The sequence below is a fragment of the Sturnira hondurensis genome, unplaced genomic scaffold, assembly GCF_014824575.4.
Source record: "Sturnira hondurensis isolate 20B ecotype Veracruz unplaced genomic scaffold, ASM1482457v3 Scaffold0006571, whole genome shotgun sequence".
NCBI lineage: Eukaryota > Metazoa > Chordata > Mammalia > Chiroptera > Phyllostomidae > Sturnira > Sturnira hondurensis.
The window spans coordinates 5,630,150-5,655,148 of NW_028079202.1; the positions used below are offsets into that span (position 1 = coordinate 5,630,150).

Genomic DNA, 24,999 nt, shown 5'->3' on the forward strand with positions numbered 1-24,999 from the left:
GGTGTTACTTTTTAACCCAGGGTCCTCAAAATGACTGCTGAAAATCCATAAACAATACCTTCCAACTGTGTGAATCTGGTTGAAAACAGATGATGAAACAAACCTGCACTTACTGTCTGAGAGATAAATTTGTGTTACAGAAAAACACTAACTTTAAGGTTTAATTTTTTATTTTAACCAGAAAAAAAACACAACATACTCCTTAGGGAAAAGTGAGCAATTGAGAAGACAGGCCCTGGGTTAAAATTGCGATGGCACCTGGAGTTGCTAGACCTGCCTGAGAGAGAAGCATGGGCCCTGCCCTACCACTTGAGGGACAGCTCCTGTCTGACATTCAGTGGGCTGGTCCACAGGTCTTGCAGAGTTGCTATAAACCTGAGTCATAAAAGTCTCCCAGCTCATGTGAAAACAAGTCCCATTCATCTTCAGAGTCTTCCCCGACCTGCAGCCAAAAGCACAAGCAACATCTTACCAAGTTCAAACGTGGCAACTTCCTCTTCATCATAGTCAAAGGGGTTGTTGTTCTTTCTTTCCTCAGTGAGCTCCCAAAAGTGGGTCCTTCATTGGGTCCAGCATCTGCTTGATGATCCCACTTTGTGTCTCTATGGCTCCTCTCTATGGCCATTGGGGTTATACATGCTTGTAAAAATAGTTCTTTCCCAAAAGGCAGCTCCCAGGTTCTTTATCGAAATATCTACACACCTGTTGCTCATTGCCTTCTTGTATTTCTGAATGAGTTTCTGCTTCTCTTCTTTCTCCCCCACACAGTCCTCATTTTGGGAATGACAAAGTTAGATGTGATCTGGCATTCTGGGCAGGATTTTATGATCCCGCTCTCAAATTACATGACACTCTTCCACTTGTGAGTACACCTGAGACAGTAGGTGTTGTTGCATTTGGAGAGAATCTCAAAGCAGCACTCACTGGGGCTGACTTTCTCATAGACTACCTCCACGCAAATGCCAGTTTGTCCTTATGGCACTGGACAGAAAACAAGGGCTCTATGTCCTTCTCACAGGCCTCCGTGCAAGATTTTATGTATTGTGATCTCTGGGCAGCAACCACCATATGGAGAACCTGCAACCCACACAATTCACAGGTGTCTCCATAGAGATACACACAGTTCTCCCCATAGTGTCACTCTGCAACTGCAGCTTTATTTTCACTGCAGGATACTCCTTCTCCAAGTCTTCCTTTGTCACTGAGCCCCAAAGGGGTACCTCAGTGCAAGAAAAGGAAGTACAGCCACAGTAGGGCTGCCCAGGAACAAACTAATGGTATTCACTCAGTCTTCTGAACATGCTCTTACAGTCGCAACGTTTGAATTTCTTGATTCAGCTTCAGCAGTATTTATTTCAATAATCAGTCCAACTACTGATGAAAGACTTGAGGAAGCAGCTAGGGTTGAATTTGCAGTTCGATCAGCAGCAGCCACTTCTTCCTGGTTAGTGGTTTGCAATGTCTGTATCTGCAGCAATCTCTAAATATAGTATCCTTGCTGAAAATGTTGCACTCTACACTGTACAGACTGTCAGAGAGGCCATGCAAGTAGTGGTGGTTACCTCCTTCCTTACAAACCCCATGCATAAAATTCAAGGCTGGCCTTGAAAGAAGTCAATATGACATGGGTATCCACCATGCCACGTCAAAGGCTGCTAAAAGGTTTTGGACAGGGCAAAATGAATTGATGGTCATTTTAAGAACAAAGGAATGAATGAGTTATTCAGTTTATTTAGCTAGAATTTTCATGATGCTTCCCTCCAAACCAAGCTTATGTCATTACAGAAATGAACATCTATGCATCACCAGGGCTTCAATTCCTTAATTTATTATTTGTATTTGTGTTTTCACTCTGTCTTCTAATTTCCTCAATCCTCTTGAGTTATTTTTTATTCTCTTTCAGTAGTTATTAAGTGGATTTTGATAACTACTTAGGATCATAACTCTTTCTTATCAAACATCTTCACTTCAGGGCTGCCTTTTTCCCATATAAATAAACATTCTTACTTCCTTTGTATTTCAGCCAAAAAAATGAGCCCTTAATTCTATCTTTTAGATAAAACTTATCCTCTGCTTTTAGAGTTACAAAACCATTCTAATTAATTTTTTAAAAGAACAACAATTACTTTAGTCCTAAATAGTGAAAACAAAAAGTACATTCTATTTTTCCCTAGCCCTGAAGGCTTGATGTTTCCTGAATTCAGCTTGACATTCTAAAGTGCCATGAAATAATTAGAGAGATCACAGACGGCTACACTTTTCCTTGGCTAAAGGAAAAAATGTGTCAGCTCACCATATGCTACTCCTACATTTCAGTGCAACCTTCTGAAAATGCATAAATTTGCAAATTTGATGCTTCTAAGCAACCAGTTTAGTGTTTTCAGCCACAAATTGGAAGGGCACAGTGAAACCACAAGATAAAGAATTCATGGGAAGAACCCTGGGCAATGCCACATGCACTCAGAGAGAAAGGAAAGTACACTTCCTCAGAGGTGTCTGTGCGCAGCATGTCAGTCTGGCTTTCATAATTTGTGAGAGTTGTCCCTCATTACGAAAAAGGCAATTTTATAAGCATTTAAGATTTCTTTACTCACTTATTCATATAGTCAATATGGTATAAAGATGTTTGAATTCCATTACTCAAATTCACAATGTAATAAGAACAGCCATAGACTATGTAAAATTTAATTTGTCATAAGAATTTATCAAACATATAATCATGAATTTCTCTGAAAATTATTCAGTAAACCAGTAAAAATTTTGACATGAAGACACAATGGTCCAAGGATTTGTGTATGAGAAACAAAAAAAAAATAGGTGAAGAATGTGATGTCTAGAATTAAAATCATCTAGGTCTTAATTCTAGCCCAATAACTTTTAGCTATAATATCCTAATGCAGGCACATGAACTCTTTGAACTCTAAAATGTAGATTACAGTATGTATCTGGAATATTATAATAATTAAATGAAAATAAACAAAGTTCTGAGCTATTTTTATTAATAACTATAATTTACTTGTATATTAATGACTTGTATGATCCCTCCTAATTATCTAACTTTTCTTTGGAAAAAATAGTGTGAAAATACTTTATTCCACTAGGAAAATAACTCTCTGACATTCTGCAAATGCCAGTGTGAAATTCTTCAAGCACCATAAGGACATGTCAGGACATGTGCTAATTACTTATTTTCACATATCCTTCAGACAAAGCTTTACTTTCTGCTGACATTTATTGTACTCCAATATATCAAAGGTCTTTGGGTCGATCTATTTTCATTTTTATCCCCCAGAGGCTCTTTGACCACAGCAGTGATAAAACCCACCAAGGGAGTCAGTAATGAATACAAATGTCATGTATCCAGCAGGAGTCTGCACACAAAGCAAACTCCTATCCTCTGCCAAAATCCTACCCCACTGAGGCTCTGGACCTGCTCCAGTTGTGTTCCACCCTCTGGCCCTAAGTGCTCTACTTCTGCCTTCTCTTTTCATATCCACAATTGTTTTATTAGAACTGTCTTCCAGTAGCTTTAATCTCTGTTTATTATCACCCAGAGCCAAGAGGTGATTCATTCAGAAATGAGGAAATGCTTTCCTTGGCTTCGAACACAGTTCATATTTAGTTTGCAGCTTTCCTCAGAAAATTTTATGACTCCACTGAATATATTCTGTTTACAACTAAGGCCAAAGACTTGTGTACTGCTTTTGACTTTTCAATATCTTCTCACAGAAAGTTCACTTGACCCTAAGAGCTATTCTGCAAATGAAATTCGGCAGTTGCTATCATAACTGAAAAGGTAGTGATTGAAACAAATGACTTACCCAAGGGCACAGTGCATGGAACTGACTTGGGAAGCCACCCACAATGAATGTCTCTCCTAACACACTATTATAATGGTTTTAATAAAGAGTACCTGATCAATAATGAACTAGGATATTTCTAAATATGCCTGGAATATTTAATATATAGTGAGTTGTTTTTTTAACTTTATTTATTTCTGTTTAATTACAATTGTCAACATTTTCCCCACATGACTCCCCGCCCAACTCTAGCCATTCCCAATTACTACCCTTGATCCCTAATCCCTCTTAGTTCTGAGGATATGTCCTTTACACATGATCCTGAAAACCCTCCTGCCTTTACTCACATTATCTCCTCCTAACTCTCCTCTGGTTACTCTCAGTTTGTTCATAATTTTAATGTCGCTGGTTATATTTTGTTTGCTTTTTTTGTTGATTAGGTTCCAGCTAAAGGTGAGATCATATGGTATTTGTCCCTCACCACCTGGCTTATTTCACCTAGTATAATGCTCATGAGTTCCATCCATGCTGTCCCAAAGAATAGGAGCTCCTTCTCTCCTTCTCTCTCTCTCTCTCTCTCTCTCTCTCTCTCTCTCTCTCTCTCTCTGCTGTGTAAAATTGCATTGTGTAAATGTACCAGAATTCTTTGATCCATTCATTTGCTGATGGGCACTTAGGTTGCTTCCAGTACTTGGCTAATGTAAATTGTGCTGCTATGAACATTGGGGTGCAGAGGTTCTTTTAGATTGTTGTTTCAGGGCTCTTAGGGTATAATCCCAGCAGTGGAAGTGCTGGGTCAAAGGCAGTTCCGTTTTTTCTTTTCTGGGAAATTCCATACTGTTTTCCACCCTGGCTGTACCAGTCTGCATTCCCACCAACAGTGCACTAGGGTTCCCTTTTCTCCACATCCTCTGCAACACTTGTTTGATGATTTGTTTATAGTGGTCATTCTGACTGGTGTGAGGTGGTATCTCATTGTGGTTTTAATTTGCATCTCTCTGATGACTAGTGATGCTGAGCATCTTTTCATATGTCTCCGAGCCCTCTGTATGTCACTCCTTGGAGAAATGTCTGTTCAAGTTCTTTGCCCATTTTTTAATTGTTTTTTTTTTCTGTTTTATCTTCCTGGAGTGGAGTCATGTGAGTTCTTTATATATTTTGGAGATCAAACCCTTGTCCGAGGCATCATTGGCAAATATGTTTTCCCATACAGTTGGTTCTCTTTTCATTTTAATGCTGTTTTCTTTAGCCATGCAGAAGCTTTTTAATTTGATGAGGTCCCATTTGTTTATTGTTTCCTTTATGTCCCTTGCTCTAGGGGACATAGCAGTGAAGATGTTGCTGCGTGAAATATCTGAGATTTTCCTACCGATGTTTTCCTCTAGTACTTTTATGGTGTCGTGGCTTATATTTAAACCTTTTGTTTATCTTGAATTTATTTTTGTGTATGGTGTAAGTTGGTAATTGAGTTTCATTTTTGCATGTAGTTTTTCAGATCCCCCAACACCATTTGTTGAAGGGGCTATTATTTTGATTCTGTTTTATGTTTTTGCTCCCTTTGTCAAATATTAATTGAACACAGAGACTTTGTTTATTTTTGGACTCTCCAATCTTTCTCATTGGTCTATATGTCTGTTCTTATGCCAGTACCAGGCTGTTCTGATTACAGTGGCCTTGTAATACAGTTTGATATCAAGTATTGTGATCCGTCCTACTTTGTTCTTCTTTATCAAAGTTGCTGTGGCTATTTGGGGTAGTTTGTAGTCCTATATAAATTTTTGCAATGTTCACTCTATAATAGTGAAATATGTCATTGGTACTGTAATAGTAATTGTGTTGAATCTAGAGATTGCTTTGGGTAGTATGGACATTTTGATGATGTTAATTCTTCCAATCCATGAACATGGTATATGCTTCCATTTCTTTGTGTCTTCCTTAATTTCTTTATTCAGCATTGTGTACTTTTCTGAATATAGGTATTTACATGCTAGGTTAGATTTATTCTTAGGTACTTTATTTTTCTTGTTGCTATAGCAAATGGGACTTTTTTTCCTGATTTCTGTTTCTGATATTTCATTGTTGGTGTACAAAAATATTGTACATCAGCGATATTGCCCTGAAGTTTTCTCACTTGTATCACTACTATTCAACATGGCGTTGGAAGTCCTAGCCACAGCAATCAGAAAAGAAAAAGAAATAAAAGACATCCAAATTGGAAAGGAGGAAACAAAACTCATTATTTGCAGATGACATGATAGTGTACACAGGAAATCCTACAGACTTCAACGAGAAACTACTCAATCTAAAAAATGAAGTTGGAGCCCTGGCTGGTGTAGCTCAGTGGATTGAGCGTGGGCCTGCGAACCAGAGGATTGTGGTTCGATTCCCAGTCAGGGCACATGCCTGGGTTGCAGGCTGGTTCCCTGCAGGCCAACTCCCAGCAGGGGACGCACGGAAGGCAACCATACATTGATGTTTCTCTCCCTCTCTCCTTCCCCTCTAAAAAAGATAAATAAATAAAATCTTTAAAAAATGAAGTTGGCAAAACAGCAGGATACAGAGTTGACACTCAGAAATCAAAGGCATTTTTGTACACCAACAATGAAATATCAGAAACAGAAATCAGGAAAAAAAGTCCCATTTGCTATAGCAACAAGAAAAATAAAGTACCTAAGAATAAATCTAACCTAGCATGTAAATACCTATATTCAGAAAAGTACACAATGCTGAATAAAGAAATTAAGGAAGACACAAAGAAATGGAAGCATATACCATGTTCATGGATTGGAAGAATTAACATCATCAAAATGTCCATACTACCCAAAGCAATCTCTAGATTCAACACAATTACTATTACAGTACCAATGACATATTTCACTATTATAGAGTGAACATTGCAAAAATTTATATAGGACTACAAACTACCCCAAATAGCCACAGCAACTTTGATAAAGAAGAACAAAGTAGGACGGATCACAATACTTGATATCAAACTGTATTACAAGGCCACTGTAATCAGAACAGCCTGGTACTGGCATAAGAACAGACATATAGACCAATGAGAAAGATTGGAGAGTCCAAAAATAAACAAAGTCTCTGTGTTCAATTAATATTTGACAAAGGGAGCAAAAACATAAAACAGAATCAAAATAATAGCCCCTTCAACAAATGGTGTTGGGGGATCTGAAAAACTACATGCAAAAATGAAACTCAATTACCAACTTACACCATACACAAAAATAAATTCAAGATAAACAAAAGGTTTAAATATAAGCCACGACACCATAAAAGTACTAGAGGAAAACATCGGTAGGAAAATCTCAGATATTTCACGCAGCAACATCTTCACTGCTATGTCCCCTAGAGCAAGGGACATAAAGGAAACAATAAACAAATGGGACCTCATCAAATTAAAAAGCTTCTGCATGGCTAAAGAAAACAGCATTAAAATGAAAAGAGAACCAACTGTATGGGAAAACATATTTGCCAATGATGCTTCGGACAAGGGTTTGATCTCCAAAATATATAAAGAACTCACATGACTCCACTCCAGGAAGATAAAACAGAAAAAAAAAACCAATTAAAAAATGGGCAAAGAATTTGAACAGATGTTTCTCCAAGGAGTGACATACAGAGGGCTCGGAGACATATGAAAAGATGCTCAGCATCACTAGTCATCAGAGAGATGCAAATTAAAACCACAATGAGATACCACCTCACACCAGTCAGAATGGCCACTATAAACAAATCATCAAACAAGTGTTGCAGAGGATGTGGAGAAAAGGGAACCCTAGTGCACTGTTGGTGGGAATGCAGACTGGTACAGCCAGGGTGGAAAACAGTATGGAATTTCCCAGAAAAGAAAAAATGGAACTGCCTTTGACCCAGCACTTCCACTGCTGGGATTATACCCTAAGAGCCCTGAAACAACAATCTAAAAGAACCTCTGCACCCCAATGTTCATAGCAGCACAATTTACATTAGCCAAGTACTGGAAGCAACCTAAGTGCCCATCAGCAAATGAATGGATCAAAGAATTCTGGTACATTTACACAATGCAATTTTACGCAGCAGAGAGAAAGAGAAAGAAGGAGCTCCTATTCTTTGGGACAGTATGGATAAAACTGGTGAGCATTATACTAGGTTAAATAAGCTAGGTGGTGAGGGACAAATACCATATGATCTCACCTTTAACTGGAACCTAATCAACAAAAGAAAAAAGCAAACAAAATACAACCAGAGGCATTGAATTTAAAAACAATCTAACAATAGCCAGAGTGGAGAGGGGAGGGAACATTGATGAGAAGGTTTTTCAGGAATTACTGTAAGGGACACATGGACATAACCAAGGGGGAGGGTGGAAACAAGGAAGGAAAGTGGGTTTAGGTGGGAGAGAAGGGTCAAGGAGTAGTGGGTAGAAAATGCAGTACCTATTGGAATACCTAAAACAAAAGACAACCATGCAAAATTATTAGTGAGAATATAGGAACACTTACTATTTATTATACATTAATCATAGCCATACAAAATGGTGCAGCTACAATTAAAAAGAGTTTGGTGAATCACAGCAACAGAAATGATGGCAGAATTATCAAAATATTTCTCTTCCACAAAAAAAAAACAAGAAAATGCAAACAAAAAATTAGTTCAGACTCACCTTTCAGAACTCTGGTAATTACCCAAAAGATTGCAGCAATGCAAGGAATATTTATCAAGAAAAATGGCTGGATCTTGCTAAGAAGTACATTTTTTAGCATTTTAACTTACCCTAGTATTATTTTCTGTTTTTCAACTCTGTTGTGGCCTTACAAAAGTAAGAGCTTGCATGCCCGGTGCAGCCTGCCTGGGAGGAGCAGAATAAAGTGAAAGCTTTTGGGGTTGGCGGGGAAAGTGGTGAAAGTGGATATCCTTGTCTTGTCTTTCACTGGAAGACAAGATGGGGTGACTTTGGTCAAGTGTTCAAAGAGATTCTCCTATTAGCAGAAATACTGGGCTTTAATTTTCAAAACCCATTTCACTGGAAACCAATTCTTATTAACAATAAATTCTTCTAATAAACAATTTACCAAACTTACCCAGAAAACAGTTTTATTTCTTTTCTGATAGTTTTTATATGTCCTTATTTTTTATTGTTGTTTATTCTACTACAATTGCCCCAATATTTCCATCTTGCTCTCCTCCACTGAGCCCACCCCTATCTCCCACAGTCAATCCTCACACCACTGTTCATGTCCATGACTCATTCATAGATGTTCCTTCACTAGTCCCTTCCCATTCTTTCCACCATTCCATGCTGGCAGCTGTCAGTCTGTTCCATGTTCCCATGTCACAAGTTCTTTTTTGTCCATTAGTTTATTTTGTTTGTTATGTTTGTCTTAAAAGTGAGATCACATAGTACTTGTTTTTCACCCACCAGTTTATTTCACTTAGCATAATACTCTCCAGTTCCAACCATGCTGTTGCAAAAGAATTTCTTTTGTTTCTGCTGCATAGTATTTCATTTAGTAAACACACAAAGTTTTTTAATGCTCTCATCTATTAATGGGCACTGAGGCTGTTTCCAGCACTTGGCTATGGTGAATTGTGCTGCTGTAAACATTGGGGTGCATAAGTTCTTTTGAATTGGTGTCACAGGATATTTAGAGTGTATTCCCAGCAATGGAATCTCTGGGTCAAAAAGAAGTTCTATTTTCACTTTCTTGAGAAAATTCCATACTGTTTTCCACAGTGGCTGCACCAGTCACATTCTTACAAATGGTGCAAAAGTGTTCCCTTTTCTGCATAACCTCACCAGCAATTATTTGTTGTTTTATTAATGTCGGCCATCCTGACAGGTATAAGGTTATATCTCAATGTGCTTTTAACTTGCATCCCTCTGATGGCTAATGATGTTGAGCATCTTTTCATATGTCTATGGGTCATCTGTATATCTTTCTTGGAAAAGTGTCCTTTCAGATCCTTTGCCCATTTTTTAAATTGGGTTGAGTCATGTGAGTTATTTATATATTTTGGAGATCAAATCATTTTCTGATGTATCATTGGCAAATATGTTCTCTCATAGTCAGTTCCCCTTTCATTTTGATGATGGTTTCTTTAGCTGTGCAGAGGCTGTTTTAATTGAATGCACTCCCATTTATTTAATTTTTCTTTATATCCTTTATTCTAGGAGAATATTGAAAAAACATTGCTACATGAGATATCTGCAATTTTATTGCCTGTGTTTTCTGCTAGGAATTTTATGGTATCATGACTTACATTTAGATATTTTATTCATCTTGAGTTTATTCTGGTGTGTGATGTAAGTTGGTGGTCTAGTTTCAGTTTTTCTGCATTTACAGTCCAGTTCTCCCTATATCGTTTATTGAAGAAACTATCTTTACTCCACCGTGTGCTCATGTCCCCTTTGCAAATATTAACTGACCACAAAAACATGGGTTTATTTCTGGGTTCTGTTTTGTTCCATTGGTCTATGTGTCTGTTTTTATGCCAGTATAGATTGTTTTGATCACAGTGGCTTTGTAGTTTAGTTTTATATCAGGTACCATGATCCCTCCAACTATGTTCTTATTTCTCAAGATTGCTGAGCCTATTCAGCTCCTTTTTTTGTTCCATAAATTTTTTCAGTTTTTGTTCTATATCCATTAAATATGGATATCCATTGATATCCATATCCATTGATATTTGAATGGAATGTATTGAATCTACAGATTGCTTTGGGCAGTATGGACAATTTAATGATGTTAATTGTCCCAGTCTATGACAATGGTATATGCTTCAATTTATTTGTATCTTCCTCAATATCTTTCTTTAGTGTTCTGTAGTTTTCCAAGACAGGTCTTTAACCTCCTTGGTTAAATTTATTTTGAGATACTTTATTTTTCTTGTTGCTTTAGTAAATGGGATTATTTTAGTTTCTCTCTCTGATGGTTCATTGTTGGTGTACAAAATGCCATTGATTTTTCACTATTGGCTTTGTATCCCACTATTTTGCAATATTGATGTATTAGGTTGAGTACTTTTTTGCAGAGATTATAGTGTTTTCCATGTACCCTATCATGTCACCTAAAACTGATGACAGGTAGTTTTACTTCCTCCTTTCTAATTTGGATGCCTTTTATTTCTTTTTTTTTTCTGATTGCTATGACCAGTACTCACAGTACTATATGGAATAAGAGTGGAGAAAGTGGATACCCTTTACTTGTTCTTGATTTTAAGGGAAAAGCTTTTAGGTTTTGCTCACTGATTATTATATTGGCAGTAGGTTTCTCATATATGACCTTTATTATATTGAGGTATGCTTCCTCTATTCCCACTTTGCTGAGTGTTTTTTATCATAAATGGGTCCTGGATTTTATAAAACGCTTTTTCAGTCTGATCATGTGATTTTTGTCCTTCATTTTTTATGTGCTGTATTATGTATTGATTTGTGAATATTGTAACACCCTTGCATACACAGGATAAATTGCACTTCTTCATTTTGTATGATCTTTTTAATGTATTGCTGAATCCAGATTGCCAATATTTTGTTGTAGATTTTAGCATCTCTAGTCATCAGAGATTTTGGCCTGTAATTTTTTTCTTTGTTGTGTCTTTACCTGGTTTTGGAATTAGGATAATATTGGACTCATAAAAAAAGTTTGGGAGTCTTTCTTCTTCTTGAATTCTGGAGTTGTTTGTGGAGAACAGAAGTTACCTCTTCTTTGAATGTTTGGTAAAATTCACCTGTGAAGCCATCTGGTCCATGGATTTTGTGTGCTGGGAATTTTTTGATTGCTGCTTCAATTTCCCTAGTTGTTATTCAGGTTATTCAGGCTTTCTAACTCTTCTTGATTCCATTTTTGAAGATTGTATAATTCTAGGAATTTATCCATTACACCCAGGTTGTCCAGTCTCTTGGCATATTGTTGTTCATAACAATTTCTTACAATCCTTTGTATTTCTGTGGTATCAGTTGTTACTTCTCCTCTTACTTTTCTGATATTGTTTATTTGGGCTCTCTCTCTTTTTTTCCTTGATGAATCTGGTTAGAGGCTTGTCAGTGTTGTTTATCTTTCCAGAGAACCAGATCCTGGATTCATTGATATTTGGAATTTGTTTTTCATCTCTATGTTATGTAATTCTTCTCTGGTCTTGATTATTTCCTTCTTTCTACTTGCTCTGGACTTTGTTTGTTGTTGACCCTCCAGTTCTTGTAGATGTAGGGTTAGATTGTTTAACTGAGATTTTTCTGTGTTCTTTAGGTAGGCTTGTATTGCTGTGAACTTCCCTCTCAAGACTGCTTTCAATACGTCCCATAGGATGTTGTATGTCCATTTTCACTTATTTCCAGAAAGTGTTTGATTTCCTCTTTGACCTCGTTATTAAACCATTCATTATTTAATAGCATGCTAGTCAGTCTTCATATAGTTTAATATTTTGGAGCTTTTTCCTTGCTGTTTGTTTCTAGCTTCAAGCCATTGTGATCCAAGAAGATGCTTGATATGATTTCAATTTTCTTAAACTTGTTGAGGCTTCTTTTGCATGCTATTATGTGGTTTATCGTTGAAAATGATCAATGTAAATTTGAAAAAAAAATTCTTCATTGGGGTAAAATGCCCTAATTGTCAATTAAGTCCATGGATCTAGAGTGTCATTCAATGCCACAATATCCTTGTTGATTTTTTGTTGGATGATCCATTAATTATGGACAGTAGGGTGTTAAAATCTTCTACAATGATTGTATTGCTCTTGATCTCTTTTTAAAGTCCTTCAAGTTTTTCCTTACATTCTGGTGTTCTTATGCAGGCTGCATATATTTTTATAAGGGTTGTATCATCTTGTTGGACTGCTCCCTTAGTATTTTGTAGTGACCTTCTTTTTCACTTGTTATGGTATTTGTTTTGAATTCTATTTTCTCTAATTATTGCTAATTCTTTAATTACATGGGTCGTACTTTTTATTCACTTGGCTATCCTATGTCTTTTGATGTATTTTCCATTTGTATGTAAAATTGAAAGGTATTTATTCATTGCCATTTTTTGTACTTGTGTTCCCCTCTCTCTTTTGCTCTCTCTTTCTCCCCCTCTCTCTCTCCTTCCTCTTAAAACAGTACCTTTAGCATCTCTTGCAATGCTGCTTTGATGGTGATGTGATCTTTTAGTCTTTTTTCATCTTGAAAGCTCCCAATTTCATCTTTCATTTAAATGAGAGCCTCATTGGGCAGAGTTGTCTTAGTTGAAGGTCTTTGCTTTACATTACTTCAACTATTTTGTGGCATTCCTTTCTGGCTTTCAGTTGTTGATAAATCAGCTGATACCCTTATCAGAGCTCCCTTATCTGTTGCTAGTTGTTTCTCCCTTGATGCATTTAAGATTTTCATTTTGTCTTTAAATTTTACCATTTAATCATGATATGTCTTGGAGTGGGCCTCTTTGGGTTCATCTTGATTGGGACCCTCTGTGCTTCTTGAACTTGCATGACTTTTTCCCCTCACCCAGTTAGGGAAGTTTTCTGTCGTTGCTTTTCCAAACAGGTTTTCTATCCCTTGCTCTTTTTCCTTCTTATATCCCTCTGATGTGAATATTGTTGCCTTTCATGTTCTTCAGTTCCCTTTATCTTCATTCTTTTAAAATCTTTTTTCATGTTGTTGTTCTGATTGGGTGTTTTTTCCTACCTTGTCTTCCAACTCACTGATTCAAACCTCTGCTTCATCTAGCCTGCTTCTAATGTGTTCTAGCATAGTACTCATTTTAGATATTATGTTCTTCATTTCCTCTTGGATCTTATTCATAGTTTCTGTCCTTTTTCATGCTGATGTGGTTCCCACTAAGTTCATTGTAGTTCCCATAAAGTTTCTTATAGTTCTCATTGAGTTCCTTTAGCATTCTTATAACCATTACTTTGAACTCAATGTCTGATAAATTGTTTGCCTCAATTTCATTAAGCATTTTTCCTGGGGATTCCTCCTTTTCTTTCAATTGGATGTTGTTTCTTTGTCTCCCCACTTTAGGTGACTCTTTTTATTTCTTTCTGCATATTAAATTGATCTGCTTAGATCTTCATTAGGTGGTCTTCTGTGGTAGGAGAACCTTGGGACTCAGTGGTTCAGTCTTCTTGATCTCCATACCTGGATTCTCTAAGAATGCCCTTTATACAGTGTATGTGTGCTCTCTAATTATAATTGGATTTGGGTTGTTGTTGACTCCTTTGGTTGGTGGTTCTCCTCTCCAGCTGACTAACAAAGTCACAACTCCCACCATATCTTATATGCTATTGTACAGGTGCTGCCAGAACAAAATAACACAGCAAACACAACACACACCAGCAAACATATTCCACAACCATAACAGCAATATCAACAACAAATAAGCAAAGCTTAATTAAGGTGTAAAGTGATTAAGAGTATTATATGAAAGGAAAAAAATATGAGATGACTAACAAAAAGATAAATGATTTTGCCCTGGCTGGTGTAGCTCAGTAGATTGAGCATGGGCCTGCGAACCACACAATCGCGCGGTTCGATTCCCAGTCAGGGCACATGCCTGGATTGCAGGCCAGTTCCCAGCAGGGGACTCATGAGAAGCAACCATACATTGATATTTTTCTCCCTCTCTCCTTCTCTTCCCCTCTAAAGATAAATAAATAAAATCTTTTAAAAAAGAGAGAAATGATTTTGAGAAGGTAGAGGGAGGATAAATAAGAAGAGAATAGAAACAAGGGAAAAAAGAGTGAAAATAAAATTTACAATGTAAACAAAAAGAGAAGGAATAAGACAACATGGAGTAAGGAAAAGGAAAAATATTACATGAGGTTTGAAATAAAATTTAAAATAGTGAAAAATAAGAACAGAATTGAAGAAATGCAACAATAATCACAATATCAACACAAATGAGCAAAGATTAATAGAGGTGGAAAGAGAATAAGGACATTATAAGAAAGGGAGAAAGAATGTGAGATGAGTAATGAAAGAAAATTGGTTGTGAGAGAATGGAGGGAGAAGAAACAGAGAAATTTAGAAATAGAAATATGCAGAAATTGAAAGAATAAAATTTAAAATGAAAATCAGAAAGGGAAGAAAGAAGGCAAATGGATTAAAGAGAAGAGTAAAATATGAGATTTGAAATAAAGCTAACATAAATTAAAAATAGTGAAATAATAGGAACAAAATTGAAGAAAATGAAAAATGTTAAAGTGCTATGCAGAAGAAAATAATGCAAATATTGAAAAAGAATGAGGTGGAACTCGTCTCAGCAGAGTTGAGTGCCTACTGTCTTCTCCTTTTGGATTCATCTCTGATAGTGTCAGAGGGTGTCTCAGGCTAACTTTAAGCAGCTTGTTCAAAGTTCCAAGAGATCCACAGTCTGGGGCTGTCTCCTTCAGGCTTTGTTTGTCCTCACTGTTCTTCCCTGCTCATTTTTTCTCAGCACAAGGCACAGGGGTGGTTCATCTATTGTCCAACAACATCACATGTACCACCTGCTCCTGTCTAGAGAGGGCTTCTGATGCAGTCAAGAGGCTGTGATCTCTGGGTATCCCCCTGTGAGGTACTTTTCAGTCTCAGGGAATATGATGGGTGTGTGTCCCCAACCCCTGCACTACATGTTTTGGTTTGTCCCACATCATTTACATCAAAGTATAGTTTCTGATAAATCAGCCATCATGTCATGTGAGGGGCCACACAGTGTAACAGGGCCAGTTCTTTCTTGCTTGATACTAATGGCAGCTCTGTATAAGTGCCAAGATTGTCTGGAACCTTGAATACCCCTTGTTGCACCAATTTCTAATTTCTCTGCTCTGCTGGTTTCAGTAAAGAACCCAAGGGACCCATGTAGCTTGTCAGTGTCTGACAAATTTTCAGAAAGAGCACTTTTGGATATTCTTTTGCTTTCCCATCAGGGGCTCTTGAGCCCACCCTTACTGTTCTATGGAGTTTGCAAACCTGTAGGTGGGGATCGGGCAAGTCTTCTTCCTGGAGGTTTGTACTCCATGGTGTGAGGGGACCTGCCTGGCTGCAAAGAATATAAGGTGCTCAGCTCTTTCCTGTCTAGCTCCCAGTCCACTGCTCTCGCAGAAGACCCAGACCCAAACTCTCCATTCTGTGAAGCCCCTCCTCTTCACCAGCCATGCTAGGTGGAGACCACACAATCGGTTCACTGTGCAGCTTTATTATTTTCCTGCCCACCTGGATTCAGTTGGAATGAACTGCATGTTCAGTCTGGTTTCTTTGTCAGCAGAGCAGCTGCACACACATGTGGCTTCCTGCCCTGCCATGCTTCAGCTCCCCTTTTCAAAACTCTCTATGTGGCACCCACACTGTAGTACCAAGTCACTACCAGTTCTCCACATACTCCACCACTCCAAAAAGCAAAATCTCTCTCCATCAAGGCTGGTCCCAGCCTCCTAATGCTTCTGACAGTTTTAGGAGATAGAATTTGTCTCTGGAACATTCACAGCTGGTGTTGTAGCTATGAACAAACTGCTCACTGTGTGTGTGCAGCCTGAGTCTTCCAGATTCCGTATATCCTCCCAAGTCTCTCCCAATTACACTTGTGGATTCCCTGTGAAGACCTGGGCTCCCCACTCCATGAAGGGAGAGAGAAACTAAGCTGCATTTTCTGTTTGGTCTCTCCTACGCTGCAGGTGCCTCACACAGGGTATTTCTCCTTCAACTTATAAAATATTTTAGCAGATGATACAAAGCTTCCTCTATACTCTTTGGCTTCAAAAATTCATATCAGCTGTGATTCATTGATTATTTGGGACACTTGTTGGAAGGTCAGCTGAAAATCTATGCTAGGGACACAAGAAAGAAGGCTCAGCTTACACCTACTCAGCCACTGTCTTCCAGTCTGTATAACATATAACTTTAAAAAACAATCCAGGGTTTCTGGTCAAGATGGCAGTGTAAGTAAATGAGGTGCTCACATCCTCTTCTCACTGACATCCAAACTGCCCTATGTCTGATATCAGAAGGATGAGGCAACTTCCCTCATTTCCAACTCTTCTCTGTACTCTGTTGTTGTAACTCTGAGCTTTACTTGCCAGACTTGTTCCTTGACTTCCAGTATGTCCCTCCAGTATGACACGCCCAAGGACTTGTCTCTTTCCTTCATTTCTATAGTTATCTTCCACAAAACATTTTTAATTGGGTCAATTGTTTCATCAGTCCTTTCCCTGAGATTCACCAAATTCATTCTATAACAATTTTTTTTAGCCATGATTTTGGGGAATAAACTCCTCTACCATATTTAAAAGTTCAGGTGTTTTACCTCCCTCAGGCATAAAAGATTTTATTAATAACAGGACAGGTTTATCTCTTTCAGCACCAGTGCCTATTATTTTATTAGCAGAAATACCTGAAAAAAAGTGATAAGGTAAAATAAACAAAATGCAAACGTTAAAACCTGTAAAGTTAAGTCATTTTATTCACTCCAGTTGAATGACCCAGAGGAAACTATTCCTTAATAAAAATTTGGGAGACTAAAAAAAAAAAAAAACACAGCTCTATCTGAAGACAATAAAATGGCTCATAATCCCATCAACAAAGTAACTACCATTATTACTATGAATGAATATCGAAATAATGTACATACCTTGCCACAAATTAATACAGATACAAAATATATAGAGCTCTGTATTACCTTGATACTTCTAGGAAATATGCATATAGGGGAAAATAAAATATATCTGAGAAGAAAAAGCAGGAACATTTTCAAGGAAAAAATATTAAAGATATAAAGCAAGAAAGGTATAGATGTGCTGGAAGCTCATAGAAAGAAAAAACTTAAAGAGAGGGGGCAAATCATGATTAAGCCTGACATATAATTTGTAAAAAAATAATGTAAGTCTACAGAATTTAAATTTTCATCATAAAATAATTAGGATAAGAAAAAAATCGGATTTTTAAGAAGTTCAGAAACAAAGAGACTGCAAAGAAATCAAAGGAAGACAGTTGTCTGTAAAGGTACAGAAGTTAACTCTGGATACAAGATTATGACAGGGCAATGCTGTCAAAGTGCAAAAGAAAGGAACATGTGAATCCAAAATTTTAATGTCCATTTAAACTTCACATAAATGCAAAAGCAAGATAAAATGTGTTCTCAGATACTAGACCCAGTTTTAAAAAATGATTTTTGAGAAAAAATTCAAAAAAAAAATCCAAAAGGAAATAGTATAATCTGTACCATAGTAATCTGTTATTCATATGAAATAAATTTAAGAGAGATTCATCAATGCACAAAACAAAAATAATATATTTGAAGGATGTCTGCATACCAAGGAAACTAGTTCTAGTTCCAAAACAGATAGCAGGTAGCCAGTTAGTAAAATAGGATAAACATTCTAGCAACTTCCTTAAAATGTATAAGGGAAAAAAGAAATTTGAGAAGTCCAATCCTCAAAAAGAAAAAAAAAACTATAAAATAAAAGACACTTAACAGTAGGAACAACTTATAAAAAGACATGAGACTGTTCCGCTTTGCTTCAAACAAACATTTAAAAGTTCCAGAACTCTTTGAATAACAAAGGTTCTAAGAAAACTGGATTGAACACTATGACCAATGTTACAACAAAATAAATTTCAAAATTATTCTTTTCCCCCAAGAGAATGGGTGGTAGGAAGAATAATATCATTTTCCTTTATATCACCTGGAATTAATATCTTAGTGAAATTGTAAAAGATTTAGGTATGTTTTTAGAAGAGAAATATTTACCAACAGTACCAGGGAATGGGAGGTCAATTATAACTGATAGACCATGAATTTTTCCCACCAGGGCTATTTTTACCTCAATTCTTGATTATTCAAGTAGACCTGATTATGCTCTCAACTTTGAATTTTGGTGTACTACAAATAAACAAGTAAAAAAACATTAGAGATATTTAAAGGAAATAACAAAACTTAAAGGTTCAGAATGAAAATAGATTTGGTCTGGCAACACACAACAAATAAAGAAAAATTCACAGTATTATGTAAATATTTCTCTACGATCTGTGTGCCTAGTTCTGTGGTCAGATTGTTTTTGTTTTATTTTTTCCTTCAACACTGGGCTGTCCCCTCCACTACCATCCTGGGCCAGGGAAGTTGACTGATTTTTGTCTCATATAATAACCAAATTTACTCTGTCTATCAAGAGTCCCAGACATTAGATCTGGAAGAAGATGGTGGTGGAGTAGGACAAAGGATTTTGCTTCCCTTCACGCGCCAGAGAAAAACCAGGCTGCTCTGCAGAGGAGTACAGCGAACACCGAACAGGGACCCAGCATATGGGAAGGCAGGACCCCAGAAAGTATAGCGGACACTGCATGACCAGAGGTTAAGGAGAGGAGATAACCGCAGATCAACAAGGTACCAGGGAACAGTGCAGAGGCTGAAGGCCCTCCGCCAGGCCATGCTAGGGCCCTGGCTGGGCCGCCTTGATCTCTGAGAGCCGAGGGCAGGCAACAACACAACCCTGCCAGAGAACTACTCACTGGCACCCTCTCTAACCAGCAGGGCATAGATTGGAAAACACCAGGAGAGATCAGTTTGCCTGTAGTGGCAGAGAGAGGAGTGAGCATTGGGAAGCAAACCAGAGAGCTCTGATAACCCGTGGAGTCAGGCTGTCATGGCCAGTTTGGGGAACTGAGCGGCCCCTGGCATTCCTAGTAGCCTGAGCTGGCACTCCCACAGTCTCGGGGAGCTTCGGGATACTGGCAGTGCCCCTGGAATAGCACCAGTCACAAGCTCCCTCCCTACCCAGCAGGGCGCAGACTGAGAAGCACCAGGAGTCCGGTTGTGGTTACTGGCTTGGAGATCTAGGAGTCCCCGTGCATTCCCGGTAGCTCGCATTCCCGGTGGTACGCATTCCCGATAGCGGGGGACTCTAGTCAGTGCTCCCACAGTATCGGGGAGCTGCAAGGCCCCTGAAAGAGCGCCAGTCGATGATCCATCCCTACCCAGCTGGGCGCAGGCTGAGAAGCACTGGGACTCAGGCTATTATTGCCAGTCAGGCTGTTATTGCCAGCTTGGAGAATTGAGAACTCGGGACATGGGCCTGCGCTCCCACAGCCTCGGGGAGCTGCGGACTACTGGCAGGGCCCCTGAAAGAGCCCCAGTCACCAGCTCCGTCCCTACCCAGCTGGGCACAGACTGAGAAGCACCGGGAGTCAGGCTGTGGCTGCCGGCTTGGAAGAATTGTGAGTTGCCCTGTGTCTGCAGCCACAGCACTGGAAAAGGTCCAAGCCCAAGCCTGCCAGACCAGGAAAGCCTGGCTGGGAGTGCGCGCCCTCACGCCAGGCCAAAGCTGGGAAGCCTGGGGAAAAACCTGCTCTCAGGGGGGCACAGGAGAGCGGCACCATTCTGGATCTTGGGAGGGCACTGGCGAGACCAGCTAAGTTCACCGAGACAAGAGAAAGGCCACACTAATAGCCCCTCAGGCTGCTGCAGCTAGGGAGACCAGAAGAAAAGGTTTGACCAGCTGAAAACCAACAAGAGGAGTAGGTGGAAGTGGAGAACACCAAGATACCTGCAGGAGACTGCACCACTGAATCTCACAGGCATCCTACCACAGCAGTTCACACCATAAACCCAGGAAACCAGAAAAGATCACTTTAAGAAGCTGAGGCCAACAAGAAGAGCAACACAAACAATGGGAAAACAAAGAAACAATCCCCAAATGAAAGAAAAGGAAGAAGTCTCAGAAACAATGTTAGATGAAATAGAGGCAAGCCAACTATCATATATTGAATTCAAAGCACTGGTTATCAGGAAATTCAAAGACCTTACAATAAGCTACCAGAAACTATAGGGGAGCTACAGTGAACTCTCTGCAAACTACAGAAACATGAAAAAAGGAAATAGAAAGCATCAGTACAGGCCAAGAGGAAATGAAGAATACAATTTCGGAACTGAAGAACACAGTAGAAGGTATGAAGAATAGAATCGATATGGCGGAAGATCGCATAAGTGAGATAGAAGACAGGATAGAAAGAATCTCCCAGACAGACCAAATAATGGAAAAGAGAATCAGAAAAAATGAGGAGAATTTAAGAGAAATGTAAGACAACATGAAACGTAATAATATCCGAATAATAGGAATACCAGAAGGAGAAGAAGAAGAACAAGGTATAGAAAACTTACTTGAAAGAGTAATAACAGAAAATTTTCCTAAGTTGAGGAGAGAGAAAGTCACACGGGTTCAGGAATCGCAGAGAGTTCCCATCAGGTGGAACCCAAAGAGGCCTACTGCAAGACACATCATCATTAAAATGGCAAACCTCCAAGACAAAGAGAAAATCCTAAAGGCAGCAAGGGAGAAAAAGGAAGTAACATACAACGGGGTCCCAATAAGGTTGGCTACTGAATTCTCAATGGAAACATTCCAAGCAAAAAGAGAATGGCAAGAAATATTCCAAGTAATGAGAAACAGAGGCCTACAACCAAGGCTACTTTATCCAGCAAGGCTCTCAATCAAGATAGAAGGCCAAATAAAGAGCTTCCAAGACAAAAGAAGTCTAAAAGAATACGCTTCCACCAAACCAATTCTACAAGAATTACTAAAAGGGCTGCTTTAGGAAAGGAAGGAAAAGAGCGAGATAGAGAGGAACACAGGTACACAAATGGCAATGAATAAGTACCTTTCAATAATAACCTTAAACGTAAATGGATTAAATGCACCAATTAAAAGACATAGAATAGCTGAATGGATAAGAAAGCATGATCCACACATATGCTGCCTAAAAGAGACCCACCTCAGGTCAAAAGACCACCACAGACTGAAAGTGAAAGGATGGAAACAAATTTTCCAAGCAAATGGGGAAAAAAAAAAAAAAAAAAAAGCCGGGGTAGCAATTCTCATATCAGACAAAATAGACTTCAAAAAAAGGGCCATAAAGAGAGACCCAGAAGGTTACTTCATAATACTCAAGGGGAGAATCCACCAAGAAGACATTAACATCGTAAATATATATGCACCCAAAATAGGAGCACCCAAATATATAAAGAAAATTCTGGAGGACCTCAAGAAAGATATTGACAGCAACACAATTATAGTAGGGGATTTTAACACCCCACTATCTAAAATGAACAAATCTTCCAAACAAAATATCAACAAATATATTGCAGCTTTAAATGACACCCTAGATGAAATGGACCTAATTGGAATATAGAGAGCCCTCCATCCCAAAGAAGCTAAATACACATTCTTTTCAAATGCACATGGAACATTTTCAAAGATAGATCACATGATAGGACACAAAACGAGTCTCAATAAATTCAGGAAAATAGAAATCATACCGAGCATTTTCTCTGATCAAAAGGGGCTGAAATTGGAAACCAACCCCACAGGAAAAAAGCCAAAACACCCAAAAGCATGGAGACTGAATGGTATGCGATTAAACAAGGAATGGGTCAAGATTGAAATTAGGGAAGAAATCAGAAAGCTTCTGGAAACAAATGAAAATGAACTCACAACAACCCAAAACCTATGGGACACAGTGAAGGCAGTCCTGAGAGGGAAGGTCATAACAATACAGACTTACCTAAAGAAGATAGAAACATTTCAAACAAACAACCTAACCCCATGCCTGCAAGAACTCGAGGAACAACAACAAAGACAGCCCAGAGCAAGTAGAAGGAAGGAAATAACCAAAATAAGAGCAGAACTAAATGACATAGAGACTAAAAGCTAAATTCTACAAATCAATGAATCCAGGATTTGGTTTTTTGAAAGGATAAACAAAATAGACAAACCTTTAAGTAGGCTCATCAAGAAAAGAAGAGAGAGGACCCAAATAAACACAATCAGAAATGAAAGAGGAGAGATTACAACTGATACCACAGAAATAGAAAGGATTGTAAGAAATTACTATGCGGAACTGTATGCCAATAAATTTGAAAACCTGGGTGAAATGGACAAATTTCTAGAAAAATATACTCTTCCAAAACTCAATGAAAAAGAAGCAGAAAACCTGAACAGGCCAATAACAGCAAATGAAACTGAAGAAGTAATCAAAACTCCCATCACACAAAAGCCCTGGACCAGATGGTTTCACAGGAGAGTTCTACAAAGCTTTTAAGGAAGAGCTAACCCCTATTCTTCACAGACTATTCCAAAAAATCCAAAAGGAGGGAAAACTCCCTAACTCTTTTTATGAAGCCAGCATCACCCTAATTCCAAAGCCAGATAGAGACACAACAAAGAAAGAAAATTACAGGCCAATATCACTGATGAACATAGATTCTAAAATCCTCAATAAAATATTAGCAAATTGCATCCAACAATACATCAAAAAGATCATACACCACGACCAAGTGGTATTCATCCCAGGTATGCAAGGATGGTTCAATATACGCAAATCAATAAATGTAATACACCAAATAAACAAAAGCAAAGGCAAAAACCACATGGTCATATCAATAGATGCAGAAAAAGCTTTTGATAAGGTACAACACCCATTTATGATAAAGGTACTCAGAAAAATGGGAATAGAGGGAGCATTCCTCAATATAATTAAGGCCATATATGAAAGACCTACAGCCAACATCATACTCAATGGGCAAAAACTAAAAGCTTTTCCACTAAGACCAGGAACAAGACAAGGTTGCCCACTTTCACCACTTCTATTCAATATAGTATTAGAAGTTCTAGCCACAGCGATCAGACAAGAAAAGAAAATAAAAGGCATCCAAATCAGAAAGGAGGAAACAAAACTGGCACTGTTTGCAGATGACATGATAGTGTACATGGAAAACCCTATAGCTTCTACCAAAATACTGCTGGAACTAATAAATAAATTTGGCAAAACAGCGGGATACAACGTCAATATCCAGAAATCAAAGACATTTTTGTATACTAACAATTAAGCAGCAGAAGCAGAAATCAAGACAAAAATCCCATTCCATTTAGCAAAGACAAAAATAAAATATCTGGGAATAAACCTAACCAAGGAGGTAAAAGACCTATATGCAGAAAACTACACAACACTGAAGAAAGTAATCAAGGGAGACACAAATAAATAGAAACATATACCGTGTTCATGGATTGGAAGAATTAACATCATCAAAATGTCCATAGTGCCCAAAGCAATTTATAGATTCAATGCAATACCTATTAAAGTACCAATGACATATTTCACAGACATAGAACAAACACTTCAAAAATTTATATGGAACCATAAAAGACCCCGAATAGCATCTGCAATTTTGAGAAAGAAGGACAAAGTAGAAGGGATCACAATACCTGTATTACAAGGCCACTATAATCAAAACAGCCTGGTACTGGCACAAAAACAGGCACATAGACCAATGGAATAGAGCAGAGAGCCCAGAAATAAACCCAACTCTCTACAGTGAATTAATATTCGACAAAGCGGGCAATAACATAAAATGGAGTAAAGACAGCCTTTTCAACAAATGGTGTTGGGAGAACTGGACAGCTACATGCAAAAAAATGAAACTTGAGCACCAACTTACACCATACACCAAAATAAATTCAAGGTGGATAAAATCTTAAATATAAGCCGTGAAACCATTAAAGTCCTAGAGGAAAGCATTGGCAAGAAAATCTCAGATATTCCATGCAGCATTATTTTTACTGTTATGTCCCCTAGAGCAAGGGGTATAAAGTAAAGAATAAACAAATGGGATCTCATCAACATTAAAATCTTCTTCATGGCTAAGGAAAACAGTATCAAGATATAAAGAGAAGCAACAGCTTGGGAAATCATATTTGCCAATGTTACCTCAGACAAAGGTTTAATCTCCAAAATATACAAAGAACTCACTCGACTCCACTCAAAGAAGACAAGCAACCCGATTAAAAAATGGGCAAACGACTTGAACAGACATTTCTCCAAGGAGGACAGGCAGAGGATCCAGAGACACATGAAAAGATGCTTGATATCGCTAGCTATCAGAGATATGCAAATTAAAACCACAATGAGATACCACTTAACACCAGTCAGAATGGCTATCATGAACAAAGAAACAAACAAGTGCTGGAGAGGTTGTGGGGAAAAGGGGACTCTAGTTCACTGTTGGTGGGATTGCAGACTAGTACAACCACTATGGAAAGCAGTATAGAATTTTCTAAGAAAACTAAAAATGAATGTGCTTTTTGACCCAGCAATTCCACAACTAGGAGTATGTCCTAAGAACCCTGAAACACCAGTCCAAAAGGACCTATGCACCCCGATGTTCACAGCAGCACAATTCACGATAGCCAAGAGTTGGAAGCAACCTAG

General features: G+C 38.2%; 1 pseudogene; it reads right to left on the reverse strand.

Moving 5' to 3' along the window:
• Nucleotides 1-367: 367 nt before the first annotated feature.
• On the reverse strand, nt 368-1,587 carry LOC118989888 (E3 ubiquitin-protein ligase makorin-1-like; annotated as a pseudogene).
• Nucleotides 1,588-24,999: the final 23,412 nt, after the last annotated feature.